The sequence below is a fragment of the Rhinoraja longicauda genome, chromosome 12 (assembly GCF_053455715.1).
Source record: "Rhinoraja longicauda isolate Sanriku21f chromosome 12, sRhiLon1.1, whole genome shotgun sequence".
NCBI classification, from domain to species: Eukaryota; Metazoa; Chordata; class Chondrichthyes; order Rajiformes; family Arhynchobatidae; genus Rhinoraja; species Rhinoraja longicauda.
In genome coordinates this window covers 46,297,872-46,310,348 of record NC_135964.1, presented here as the reverse complement: position 1 = coordinate 46,310,348, position 12,477 = coordinate 46,297,872, and the positions used below count along the sequence as shown (strand labels likewise).

General features: G+C 40.7%; 1 protein-coding gene across 1 annotated transcript in view; it reads right to left on the bottom strand.

Annotated features, from left to right (window-relative positions):
• The window catches only part of get1 (guided entry of tail-anchored proteins factor 1), a 35,832-nt gene that overhangs the window by 22,487 nt on the left and 868 nt on the right, over positions 1 to 12,477 (bottom strand). The window lies entirely within an intron of this gene.

Here is a 12,477-nt window from a genome sequence, read left to right as displayed (position 1 = left end):
ATGGACATTTGCTGGGGCAGGACCAAGTACATGGAATCTGTTCCTCCCCTCACACGCTGATACACAATATTTCAGCTAAATTAGCACTGCACCTTTTGGCTTCTAACTGTCAACTCTGTCTCGCAGGCTGGATTGACATCTGCAACCAAAAATGGTGTAGCATCAATATACTCTACAACATTATCTTCATTAGAAATGAATCCATCAACCTTTGGAAAGTACCAGATATCTTCCTTCTGAAAGACATGACTGTAAACACGTGACAACACAGCAAATGTGAAAAGACTGACTTGGTCTTTGTGTTTCCTGGCAATACCCCTGGCAAGGTCCCAAGTTGCCAGATGTGTGGCATCTGGAACATTTTACTGTTCTTCATGAGGCACGGAAATATCATCAGATCATTTAGGTTCAATAATATGAAAACTCGTGTTTATCTATTTTTTATTCAACTGTCTCCACTTAAAATGGTAAATCCAATTTTTATAGTTCTGTTCTTCGCAGAAGACCAGTGACGGAGAGAGGTTGGAATTAATAGAACACCATGCACCTTAAAAACCATCCCTGGAGTTTCAGCTGATGAAATGTACTCTGTTATGAACAGAGCAGCCATTTTTGCAAAAAGATCTCAACTAAAATTAAAGAAACATCTCCCCTTCAACTCTTGACAGAGGAACTACTGAATTAATCGGAAGCACTAATAATTTAGCTCATTGCATTATTGTCAAACATTGCCTCAGCATCACGTGAAATAAACAAATTAATTTATGAACATGATATTATGGAACTTCAATGTTTTTTACATTCCTAAAATGATTTCCTTCACAGTGTCAGCACTGCTCCTCTGAGCAACAGCTGAACCCAACCCTTGGTACAGTACTGAGGGATAGCTGCACAGCTGAAAGGAACAGCTTTTGGATAAGACATTAAATCAAATCAATAACCATCCTTCTAGGTTTAAGCGATTCAATGAGGCTCTCTAATCCATTGGTCTTTAATTTACAGTCTATCGCAAATGAGACTAGAAGGATCTAAGACAGGCAGCTCAAGATATACCTTTAGCATATATTGATGCTACAACATATTTGGTTGCAGATGTCAAACCAGTCTGCAAGACAGAGTTAACAGTTTGAAGCCAAAAGGTGCAGTGCTAATTTAGCTGAAATATTGTGCATCAGCGTGTGAGGGGAGAAACAGATTCCATGTACCTGGGCTTGCCCCAGCAAATGTCCATGAATTTTACTTGCAATCAAGTTGCAATCAAAGTACTTGACCTAAAAGCAACAGCTCAAATCTTTTGCAATCTGTTGATTCATACGGTTTATGAATCCAGCCTGAACCTCTTTGATGACCTGTTTTTAAAAAAATAAATGGGGATAAATTTGGAGCTCTTCCAACCAGCATGGTTTATTAAAATATATATGTACCTCAATACTACCTTTCACTCACACTCTCTCTCATCCCCCTTCCATAGATACTACCTGGCCATGCGCGTTGAGCATTTTCTGCTTTTATTTTAAATTTCAGGCAGCTTTCTTTAAAATTTGGATTCCATGGTAAATGTCTTCCAGTGTTTAGTACTCTCAGTTGTTCCTTAAAGTTTTCCTCATTCTTGGATAACAATGTGATAACTGGTGTTGGTTTACTAATGTCACATATACAGAGATAGTGAAAAACTGAGCTTTATGTACTATCCTGGCAGATCATACCATACATACGAGTACCACAGGGGGCATGCAGAATGCAGTTTTACAGCTAGAGAGAAAGTGCAGATATCAAATAAAAGTGAAAGGGCTGTATAAAGGTAGATTTGAAAACCGTGAATGCATCTTTGTATCCCCCTGCCACTGTATGTTTCTTTTTTTTTTTTCCTAATCAGATGTGCAGCACTTTGGTCAACGTGGGTTGTTTTTAAATGTGCTATACAAATAAAATTGACTTGACTTGACTAAGTTATTTGTTCCATGTGACTTTCCCCAATTGACGTGCATAGGTTCACTGGATAATTAACAAAGATTTCCACAGATACATTGGAGTTGCCGATTTTCCCTTTTTATTGTCCTTACATTGGATATAATTTCCATGCACATGTTACAATGCCCCCATTTCAGAATGGTTTGATGGTTATATCATTGACCCAGAGAGCTCCTTTTATTGGCTATATTTCAGGTCCTTCACTGCACTCACTTTAAGTTTTAGTTGGTTGTTTCATGGCCGAGTCTTGGAGGCAGGTATGAAAGTAACTTACATTTCTAACCAATACGCCACTCCATCATGTCTTGGTTTACTTTCACTTCTCCCGATTTGCCATGATCTGCAGCCCACAATGTCATTAAGCATTCCCTTCTGAATTAATATACCTCATATTCCAAAACTTATTGGAACTAAAACATTCAAACTGCTCTCACCATTATTAATACAATAATAATGAATGTTAGAAATACAAGAAAGTGCAGATGCTGGAATCTTGAGCAAAAAAAGGCTTGGGAAACTCAACAACTCAGATAGCATCTATGGCAAGAATGGGCAGACATTTTGTGTCAGAACCCTTCTTCAGACGCAATATAAATATTATCCTTTCATGAGTTTGATCGTTAATAAATGACAACGAGCAGCTTTCATTGCCTTTGATATTCAACTACCTTACCACATTCTATTTATAAACCTTACTGATCTTACTCATGGCGAGAAATGGATCAAAGATTTCCCAACATAATGACTGCAATGCATGCTGATTAAGAGATATCCTTATTTTTTTAAAATCATAGGCAATTCAGGCTTAAGTTGCAGTTGGCTTGAATGAACTCAATTAGTAGTTAGAAATAAGCATCAGAAGAACTACTGCTGAAAAGAACAAGCACATATTAGATGAAATTCAATTTGGAAATTTGAGAAAGTACTTTAATGAAACTGCAGGAAAAAAAACTGCAGATGCTGGAATAAATCGAAGGTAGATACTAAATGCTGGAGTAACTCAGCGGGTCAGGCAGCATCTCGGGAGAGAAGAAAAGGGTGACGTTTCGGGTCGAGACCTTTCTTCACCCATTCCTTCTCTCCCGAGATGCTGCCTGACTCGCTGAGTTACATAAAAGGTGGACACAAAATGCTGGAGTAACTCAGTGAGAACATTTTTCACCAGAGATGCTGACTGATCCCCTGAGTTACTCCAGCATTTTGTGTCCATCGATGGAAATTGAGAAACTTGGTTGAGAGAAAATGCAAATAGGGAATTTTAAAGAGAGTGTATGGACCGCCACACCTGGGGGGTACTTGCACATAGATCTTTCAACATGGCAGAGCGGGTTAAGAAATCAGCCAATAAATATAGGTTATTGAGGGCATAATGAATAAATGCCAGTAGTGCAAAATCCAAGAGGTTATGCTAAGACTACAAAACTCCATTTCATTCCCAGCTTCTCAAGATTCCAGCATCTGCCCTACCTTGTGTTCAACTTTGGGCACTGGCCTTCAGGAAGGGAATGAAGCCTTGGGAGAGATTTGCAATTTAGAGCTGTGTGGATAAATTGGAGGGCTAAATGTGTTCTCCTGGTGGATGAGAAGACTGAGACTTGAGGCAGACATTTTAAGTCAAATAGATTTAGACAAATTAAATACCCCATCCCATCCAAGGCAGCACGAGAAAATATACCTTATAGGGACTGCCCTTTGTTGGATCAGACCAGAATTTTTTTTAAACATTCCTTAAATGACAAAAGGTATAGGAAGGAACTACGGTTGATGGTTTACAAGGAAGATAGACACAAAACGCTGAAGTAACTTAACTGACCTTGGGTTTTCATCGGAAGATTATAAGGGAGCCAAAGGATATTTCAAACAGGCAGGAAAGTCGAGTTGAAGCTAAGATTACATCAGCTCAGCCATGGACTTATTAGCAGAACTGGCTCAATGGTTCTGGCCTCCTGCTCTTATTTTATATATGTTCTTGAGAGTCTGATTATTTTTTAAAGTCTTGAAAATCACTTGAAGGATAAGTTCAGCAATACAAGGCCTCAATGGTTCTCTATCAAAATACACATTGTATTATTAAGCCTTTTTTTGATAAAAGTTTAAACAAACCAAGCAGTCAGCCCTTGTAATGGTCAACCATTAACCTTCCATTACCTAATTATGCAGAATTGTCCTAACAATTATTAAGAACACCCAGGATTAAACCATTAACACAAGAAACTAAACACCAACACGTCAGGTATTTTGCTCCAAGATAAAATAATTTTCTGTCAAAAAAATGCATATCTAAACATCACAGTACTCTGAGACAATGGTAATGAAATTGGCTCTTAGGCTTTAAAAAAAAGTTATTATCCTGTCACACCACCACTTACTCTGTAGTGAGGCTGATCAACGCCTACGGTCTAAAGGAAGATCAGTGAATCTTAACAAAACATTTGGTTGTCAAAATCTAGCATCTTAATGGATCTGCCCAAAATTAAAAAACTACAAAAACATTGAAAAAAATTCTGGATAACTGTTAAACAATGTAAATATCCACATACAGGGGCAGCACAGTGGTGCAGCAGTAAAGTTGCTGCCTTACAGTGCCAAAGACCCAGGTTCAATCCCGATTATGGGTACTGTCTGCATGGAGTATGTACATTTGCCCCGTGACTTTGTGGGATTTCCCCATGTGCTCTGATTTCCTCCCACACTCCAAAAATGTCCAGGTTTGTTGGTTAATTTGCTTTGGTACAGATTGTAAATTGTTCCTAGTGGGTAGGATAGTGCTAGTGTACAGAGAACGCTGGTCGGTGCAGACTCGGTGGACCGAAGGGCCTGTTTCCACACTGTAGCTCTAAACTAAAACCAATCTACGAGTTATATGGTGCTACTTTCCTAAAATAATTACTTTGGTCATTTTTGTACTCTGCAAATCTGGACATATGGGTCATCAGAAAAAGACATAGAACAAGGGGGCATTGTCTCAGGTTAAGAGGATGACGTTAACAGATTTTATCATATCATATCATATTATATATATACAGCGCGGAAACAGGCCTTTTCGGCCCACCAAGTCCGCGCCGCCCAGCTATCCCCGCACATGAACACTATCCTACACCCACTAGGGACAATTTTTTACATTTACCCAGTCAATTAACCTACAAACCTGTACGTCTCTGATGAGTAGGCAAACGGTATAAGTCCATGGCACTGTGAATGAATCTCCTGAAAAGCAGGGAGTTGGAAAGGACAGAAGAGCCAATACAGTGTTGGATACAGTAGCAGATGCCTTAAGATTTGAGATGTTTCAGTGGCCACAGATGAGATTCCATGGTGGTATGTATTGGATGTTATCAAGTAGCTACAGAATATAAAAGGGGAGGAGGTGAAGTAAATTCTGGTCCTCATCAGTACCAATGATACACCTGGAAAGAACAAGATCCTTCAGGTAGATTACAGAAGGCAGCTGTTATTGTAAAATACACATCAGAATTGTGGAAGTCGTTTAAAGAGCAGCTGAACAGAGTTCGAGACTGGCATGTTATAATAAGGTGGAGGGATAAGGAGGGTCAGGTAATCGTACCTCAGATAACCAGAGGTTCTAAATTTGGTCATAAAGAAAAAGGAAGAAAATGCAAGGCTTAGGAAAATGAAAATTTCCATTACACGACTTTTAAAGTATTGTGTGAAGTTCTAGGTGGTCCAATTATAGGAAGGATCAAGAGGCTTGGAGAGGGTGTAGAAATAGTTGATCAGAATGCTGCCTGGTAATGCCCCCTTGTTCTAGGTCTTTTTCTGATGACCCATATGTCCAGATTTGCAGAGTACAAAAATGACCATAGTGTATTAGCTATAATGAGGTTGAACAAACTCAGATTGATTTATCTGGAGCTTCAGAGGTTGAAAGGAAACCAGACAGAAGTAGATGCAATTATGAGAGGCATAGATAGGGTAACCAGCCAGAACCTCACCCTCACACCCCCCCCCCCCCCCCCCACACACACACCACACAGGGTGGAAATGTTAAAGACGAGAGGACATAACTTTAAAGTCAGAGAGGTAAATTTTATAGGTGATGCGCAGGGCAAGTTTTTTTAAAAAACAAGAGCGGTGGGTACCTGCAACACACTGCCTGGGGTAGTGGTGGAGCAGATATGATTGTGGCTTTTAAGAGGATTTCAGATAGGCAGAGAGATACGCAGAGAATGGAAGGATATGGATCACATCCAGGCAGAAGAGATTAACATGACATCATGTTCAGCACTGACATTGTAGGCTGAAGGGCATGTTGCTGTGTTGTATTGTTCTATGTAGGTTTTGAGAAATTAGTATTCCAGGCTCTTAAACAGCCGTAAGGGTGTAAATGATATATCTCCCCTTTTCTCATTATGCATAGGTCTAATACCATTGTTTTAAAAGGAGAAATATAGTCCTGCTGTAGCAGTTTCAGCTGAACACAAGTAATGGGTAGAAAAAATGAACTAGTGAAGAAAGCTAATGGCATGTTGGCCTTCATTGCGAGAGAATGTGAGTTTAGGAGCAAGGAGGTCCTACTGCAGTTGTGCAGGGCCCTGGTGAGACCACACCTGGAGTATTGTGTGCAGTTTTGGTCTCCTAATTTGAGGAAGGACATTCTTGCTTTTGAGGGAATGCAGCATTGGTTCACCAGGTTAATTCCTGGGATGGCGGGACTGACATGTGAAGTGAGAATGGGTTGACTGGGTTTGTATTCAGTGAAATTTCAGTGGAGAGGGGATCTTATATAAACATATAAAATTCTTAAGGGATTGGACAGGCTAGATGCAGGAAAAAAAGTTCCCCACGTTAGAGGAGTCTAGAACCAGGGGTCACAGTTTAAGAATAAGGGGTAGGACTGAGATGAGGAAAAACTTTTTCACTCAGTTGTGAATCTGTGGAATTCTCTGCCATAGAGGGCAGTTGAAGCCAATTCACAGGATGTTTTCAAGATAGTTCGATTTAGCTCTTCGGGCTAACAGAATCATCACTAATTACTGCAGCAAGCAGTTTGCTAGGTCAGTTCAGAGACACAAGTAGATTGCTGTACATTTGGAGTTACATATAGACCAGATAGAATCACAACAATCCAAGAGATTTATGTCGTCATTACGGATAATTTTTATTTAATCACTTGCCTACTGTTCAGACCTTCAGTGTTTTAGATCATGAGGGGAATAGACCGGGGGTGAATGCACATTGTATTTTACTCAGAGCAGTGAAATCAAGAATCTGAGGACATAAGTTTAAGATGAGGGGAGAAAGATTTAATAACTTTTTTACACAAAGGCTAGTAGGTATATGGAACGAACTGCTGGAGGTAGTTGAGGCAGGTACTATAACAATGTTTCAATAACATTTAAATAACATGGATGGGACAGGTTTAGAGGGATATGGGCTAAATGCAGGCAGGTGGGACTAGTGTAAATGGGGCATGTTGGTCGGTGTGGGCATGTTGGGCCGAAGGGTCTGTTTCTGTGCTGTATGACTTTATGAATCAAGGGATATGGGGAAAACTTAGGAACGGGGTATTGATTTTGGATGATCAGCCATGATCATATTGAATGGCACTGCTGGCTCAAAGAGCCGAATCCTGCACCTATTTTCTATGTTTCTAAATGCAGATGTTGGTTTAGACAATAGACAATAGGTGCAGGAGTAGGCCATTCAGCCCTTCGAGCCAGCACCGCCATTCAATGCGATCATGGCTGATCACTCTCAATCAGTACCCCGTTCCTGCCTTCTCCCCATACCCCCTCACTCCGCTATCCTTAAGAGCTCTATCCAGCTCTCTCTTGAAAGCATCCAACGAACTGGCCTCCACTGCCTTCTGAGGCAGAGAATTCCACACCTTCACCACTCTCTGACTGAAAAAGTTCTTCCTCATCTCCGTTCTAAATGGCCTACCCCTTATTCTTAAACTGTGGCCCCTTGTTCTGGACTCCCCCAACATTGGGAACATGTTTCCTGCCTCTAATGTGTCCAATCCCCTAATTATCTTGTATGTTTCAATAAGATCCCCCCTCATCCTTCTAAATTCCAGTGTATACAAGCCCAATCGCTCCAGCCTTTCAACATACGATAGTCCCGCCATTCCGGGAATTAACCTAGTGAACCTACGCTGCACGCCCTCCATAGCAAGAATATCCTTCCTCAAATTTGGAGACAAAAACTGCACACAGTACTCCAGGTGCGGTCTCACCAGGGCCCGGTACAACTGTAGAAGGACCTCTTTGCTCCTATACTCAACTCCTCTTGTTACGAAGGCCAACATTCCATTGGCTTTCTTTACAGCCTGCTGTACCTGCATGCTTCCTTTCATTAACTAGGACACCCAGATCTCGTTGAACTCCCCCTCCTCCTAACTTGACACCTTTCAGATAATAATCTGCCTTTCTATTCTTACTTCCAAAGTGAATAACCTCACACTTATCTACATTAAACTGCATCTGCCATGTATCCGCCCACTCACACAACCTGTCCAAGTCACCCTGCAGCCTTATTGCATCTTCCTCACAATTCACACTACCCCCCCAGCTTAGTATCATCTACAAATTTGTTAATGGTACTTTTAATCCCTTCGTCTAAGTCATTAATGTATATTGTAAATAGCTGGGGTCCCAGCACCGAACCTTGCGGTACCCCACAAAGAGACAGTGCTGCATGAAGTCAAGCTCGTAGTGTCTTCACAGGGACTTTGGGAAAATTTAGGGACAACACAATCAGTATTTTGGACTCGGCGTAGATTTACATCTGAAGTACTTGGCAATAAAGAGGATCAATGAAATAAATAATTTTCCTCCTCCCTTCCGAGATGCTGCTTGACTCCCTCAGTTCCGCCAGAAGTTTATCTTTTGCTCCATTTTCTAGTGTGTGCAGCGTTTTGGTTCCCCAGGCATCCTATTTTATGTGGTCTACCTGGATTTCAGAGAGGTATTTGATACTCACCTTACATTGACTAGAAACGTCAAAGCTCTGGAAATCCAAAAGAAAGTAACATTGAATTAATGATTATTCTTTGCCTTCTCAAAATGAGTCCGTATTTGCCAGATTTTGACGAGCACGAGCTTCCTGGGCTCAGTACAAGGTCTTGTATTAACGTATAATGGGCCACAATTGAACAGTTTGCTGCTGAACCAAAATTGGCCACATGGAGAGAACCTCTAGGTTGCAGGAATCTATCATTTGACAAGATGGGAACAAAAATAATAAATGGAATTCAAATGCAAGGTTTAGGCAGAGCAAACAAAGGCATGAGTGAGTCACATGGAGGAACATAGGAATCCTGGAATGCAAATCCACAATGCCAGACGTAGAAATGGATCAGTTCCTGTGGACTGGAGGGTAGCCAATGTAACTCACTTTTTAAGAAAGGAGGGAGAGAAAAAACAGGGAATTGTAGAACAGTTAGCCTTACATCGGTAGTGAGGAAGTTGCTTCAGTCGATTATTAAAGATGTTATAGCAGCACATTTGGAAAGCAGTAACAGGATCGGTCAAAGTCAGCATGGATTTATGAAGGGGAAATCATGCTTGACTAATCTTCTGGAATTTTTTGAGGATGTAACAAGTAGAATGGATAAGGGAGAGCCAGTGGATGTGTTGTATCTGGACTATCAAAAAGCCTTTGACAAAGTCCCACACAAGAGATTAGTGTGCAAAATTAGAGCACATGGTATTGGGGGTAGAGTATTGACATGGATAGAGTGGTTGGCAGACAGAAAGCAAAGAGTAGGAATTAACGGGTCCTTTTCAGAATGGCAGGCAGTGACTAGTGGGGTGCCGCAAGGCTCGGTGCTGGGACCCCAGTTATTTACAAAATATATTAACGATTTAGGCGAGGGAATTAAATGTGACATCTCCAAGTTTGCGGATGACACAAAGCTAGGTGGCAGTGTGAGCTGCGATGAGGATGCCATGAGGCTGCAGGGTGACTTGGATAGGTTGGGCCAGTGGACAGATGCATGGCAGATGTAATATAATGTGGATAAATGTGAGGTTATCCACTTTGGTGGCAAGAACAGGAAGGCAGGCTGTCTGAATGGCGTCAGATTATGAAAAGGGGAGGTGCAACAACACCTGGGTGTGCTTGTACATCAGTCACTGAACGGAAGCATGCAAATACAGCAGGCAGTGAAGAAAGCTAATGGCGTGTTGGCCTTCATTGTGAGAGGATTTGAGTTTAGGAGCAAGGAGGTCCTACTGCAGTTGTACAGGACCCTGGTGAGACCACCCCTGGAGTATTGTGTGCAATTTTGGTCTCCTAATTTGAGGAAGGACATTATTGCAATTGAGGGAGTGCAGCGTAGGTTCACAGGTTAATTCCCGGGATGGTGGGACTGACATATGATGAAAAAATGGGTCGACTGGGCTTGTATTCACTGGAATTTAGAAAGATGAGAGGGGATCTTAGAAACATATAAAATTGTATAAAAAAGGATTGGACAGGCTAGATGCAGGAAAAATGGTCCCGATGTTGGGGGAGTCCAGAACCAGGGGTCACAGTTTAAGAATAAGGGGTAGGCCATTTTGGAGTGAGATGAGGAAAAACTTCTTCACCCAGAGAGTTGTGAATCTGTGGAATTCTCTGCCACAAAAGGCAGTGGCGGCCAATTCGCTGGATGTTTTCAAGAGTGTTAGATTTGGCTCTTAGGGCCAAAGGAATCACGGGATATGGGGAAAAAGCAGGAACGGGGTACTAATTTTAGATGATCAGCTTTGATCATATTGAATGGCGGTGCTGGCTCGAAAGGCCTACTCCTGCATCTATTTTTCAATGTTTCTAGAGGTTGGGATTAAGAGAGCATTTAACATACTTAACCTTTTGGCAAACACATTAAATATATCAGCATGATAAAGTTATGTAAAACTTTGAATTAGATTAATTAATTAGATTCATCAAGAAGAGGAATGTTTCCTAGCATTTTGCTCACACAGTTGGAAGGAACCTACTCAGAAGGCAGAAGCAGAAACCCTCACCTTTACAAAGAGTACCCAGATAAGCACTTAGAGCTATGACATCGCTAGGAAGTGGTAGTTATCCTAATGTAGAAGAACAGTGCAGCACAGGAAAGGGCCCTACACCCACAATGCTTGTGCCGAGCATGATGCAGTTAAACTGATCTCATCTGCCTGTGCATGATCCATATCCCTTTATTCCCCACACTTCCATGTGGCTACCTAAAACCCTCTTAAATTCCACATCTGCCTTCACCACCACCCCTGGCAATGCATTCCAGGTCCCCACCACTCTGTAAAAAAAAATTGTACCACACATCTCCATTAGGTTTTCTTGCCGTGGCTTGAATACCTTTAAGAATCTCTCCCTCTCCACCCTTCCTCAGGTCTGCAGCTAGTCTGTTATCATTCAAGATTAATCTTTGGGTCACTGGAAACATCAAGGAAAGCCAATGATGTAAAGGATCTGCCATGATCTTATTAAAGCAGCACTGAGGGACTGAATGGCCTACTAGGTCTATCATGCTGCAATATCAGAATTGTCAGTGGGCCATGTCCCTACTGTCAATGCCACCACGTCAGATCACATTTGTCCATTCCTTTAGTCAATGTCAACACAATGCTACAGATTGTTAATTAATCCCACTCCATTAACCCCATCAAAATAGACTAGTAGATTAATTCCAATTTGGACCATAAGTACTTATTTTAAAAAGTGATAATAAATTACCCTCCAAAAAGTTAAGAAGCAGAAACAATTGTATCCCAAAATAATGCCAAATTGCTGGAACATTGTGAACTTTCAGTCATTTACAGACATTGCTTTTTCGGCATCTTGCACCAGTTCCTCAGTGGATTCAAGCAATGGCATGTCAAGTGTTTAGGAAGAGCTGTTGCAGAGGATGACAACAATGCATTCCACTGCTATGTTTGTGTGTGAACACGTTTAGGGAAAAGAACTCCACTTGCAATATTTCACATTATGTTTCCATCAAAAGCTGGGCACTTTCACATCTGAAAATTCTCCATTAAACATTTTATACCCATTTACCAAAGCTTTCTGCTGCAACAATATTGCCAGGTTCTTTTGATACAAAAAGAAACAATTAAATGTGGTTTGGCCAATTTTGAAAACACCAAAGTCAAATCACAAATTTCTTCATTCAGAATTATTTCACTAACACCAAACTAAACTTTTGCTCCACGCATCAGCAACAAATCTTTATCAAATACAATACAATCACAAAACTTATTTCACCCAATTTGATTTTTAAAATAATCAAGCCCCTTTCTTCAAATAGTTTAAAAACAGCTGTCTGAATACCACATCAGTTCCCATTATAATCTATTTTATCGTCATTGCAAACTCAAACAAGATTAAAGTTAACTTTCCAAAATATTTACACTTTGGGATATATACATACAACTTTGGTTCCAAGTTCAAAGGTTGCTAATTGGTCAGTTTAACGCATTACTACATACAAGAATTTGGCAGCTATTTCAGACTTCACATCTGATAAACATTTTTTTTAAATCTACATTTTGTTGTTTT